At 45.7% G+C, this 2,239-nt stretch overlaps 1 pseudogene; it reads left to right on the top strand.

The window, feature by feature from the left end:
* The first annotated feature begins 1,774 nt into the window (after window positions 1-1,774).
* Window positions 1,775-1,955, top strand: LOC142576949 (U2 spliceosomal RNA; annotated as a pseudogene).
* Window positions 1,956-2,239: the final 284 nt, after the last annotated feature.

The raw sequence follows: 2,239 nt of genomic DNA, 5'->3' as shown, positions 1-2,239 counted from the left end.
GGAGTATAGCACCGTCACCCGTTCCAAGTTAGCACGCAAGTCGTTAACGAAATAATTATTAAAATTTCATGAACAGCAACATATTTCTATTAAATTTCTATAAGCTGGGGTTCAGTAGGGTGCCTGGAAAGTTTTGGTTAACCGAGTAACACGAGAGCGTGTATTTGATGCCCAGGAGGAGGCCTCGATCACACCTGTATATGTTGTACCTGTGACTCTCATCAAATAATTCTTCCTCTGCCACATCTGGGTGTTTTCAGGTTTCGATCAAAACCACTATATCAGGTTTACTGTCCTCGAGGAAGAAAGAAAGTGGATCACACTTATACATCACGCTACGTATGGCAATGAACAAACATAACGACTGAAGGACACGTTGCGTTTTAGGCGCATGTTAGGTTACTAGGCACGTGTTTCAGCGAGCTATCTGCTACGGACGATGGCCGAATCAGTATCAGAGTCATAAGTTCAGGTTTTGCTCTCTGTGCATGGTCTGTCAACTGCTACTTTCAAGTTTTATTCTTTGCGACTTAGTGAATTCAATAAATTTCTTGGAGACTGCTGCGTTGTTGGTGATAAGCCTTCTCCAATCAAAAAATATTTCCCTTTTAGCTTGCGTGAAGATAATTTAGTATGTACAATGTCTTTCAAAACAATTCTAAAAACGTTGTAAGAATGTCTAGAGTTCTAACCAGAAAATGTTTTAAACCTATGTAGCCGGGTTGCACTATTTTGTTGCTATGATTGGGGTGATTTTTTCAGCAAGCATAATACCCTGAATGTCGTTGTGCCCAGGCACCCAGAAAATTAGGACATGTTGTTTAGACACATTAGTTCTACACTGCAGCGATAAATTAAGGTTCTTTAAATGGGATTTTTTTGGTTTATGGTTTTTCAGAGACTTTAAAGATTTTACTACGATACATCTCACAAATAGGAATACTGTGGAAGAGAGGCAGCGTTGTTTCCGGTGACAAACAAGCGTTTTCGGAGGGCTCTGTGACACGGTGCATTGTCGCCGTCAAGCATACAGACCTATGTGCACCCGAAATCAGGTCGTTTTCGGCGAACGCCCTCCCTTCAACGCTCTAAAGCTGAGCTGTAAAACTCGTTGCTGATAATGTGGTTATTCGGGACGAATCCGCGGTGCACACTTCCATAAGTGTCAAAAAGTTCAGTGCCATTCCGCTCTGTGAACGTGGATGAAAAGCAAGGCTGTGTATGATGGCCCCTCAATGGCGCACTTTCCTTTGCCGTGCGTCAAACGCCGTATGCACATAAATGGAAGGCGAGGAGCGACAAGTCGCTCATCCACAATGTTAAACACAGGAAGATGATGAGGCACCGGGGCGTATACATGTCCACGTATTCCTTCGAAACGCGGCACGACACGCTTTACTAACGAATCCCGACAAGTAGAAGAGGCATGTATACGTCACCGAACTCCGAGGGCCACTGCTTCACCGCAGCCAAGGCGATCGTGTGTCGCTCGACTTCCCGTAGTACAGTAATGGTTGCGAAGTCATTCAAAAACGACAAGCGGTCACAGACACCACAGGCCATACAAAATTGGTTCCCCACAAACTCCCTGCTTGCTCTGATGAAAGGTTCCAAGTTTGCGCGATGTGGGACACATCGACGGTCCGTATTTTTTTCTCCTCGTTTTCTTGGCGGGTAGCACGCTGTACGGAACCGCCACCACTAGAAAGCAGAAGGAAAGGAGTTATGCAAGCGCTTAGAACGCCGGCAAAGAGAGAGTGGTGCGAACGTAGACATGCCTGACGCGGGTTAAAGTGTAGTATCTGTTCTTATCAGCTTAATATCTGACGAGGGTTGTATTTTAACCTGAGATATATTAAACTAATTTTGGCAAGTTGGCGGAGTGCCTAAAGTCTGCTTCACGTCCGCCGCGGGTCGGCTGGAACTGCACTGTCTGTGACACCGGCCCGCGTATGGGCAAAAATTCTCGATCTATATGGCTTGACAGATGCACGTAACTCCTACCAAATCCTAGCCATATGCCGCTTTGCTGCAAACACGTGCAATTTGTCAGTCAAAAGGCGGTCATGCCTAGCCTTTTTTCGGTCGTGGAAACGTTGAGATTTTCTAGTGTGCGGACCGTTGCTTTTTCTCTGGATCGCACGCGTACACCCAAGTTTTCTCCCTAGCGATGATCATCTACGTCGAGGATTGGTAAAGTCAGGTTTCGCTCCAGCGCATGTCGCTCTCTTCCTAAAAT

This window comes from Dermacentor variabilis, chromosome 3 (genome assembly GCF_050947875.1).
Source record: "Dermacentor variabilis isolate Ectoservices chromosome 3, ASM5094787v1, whole genome shotgun sequence".
In the NCBI taxonomy this organism is placed as follows: domain Eukaryota; kingdom Metazoa; phylum Arthropoda; class Arachnida; order Ixodida; family Ixodidae; genus Dermacentor; species Dermacentor variabilis.
The sequence above is the reverse complement of the archived record's forward strand: the minus strand, read 5'-3'. Positions and strand labels throughout refer to the sequence as shown.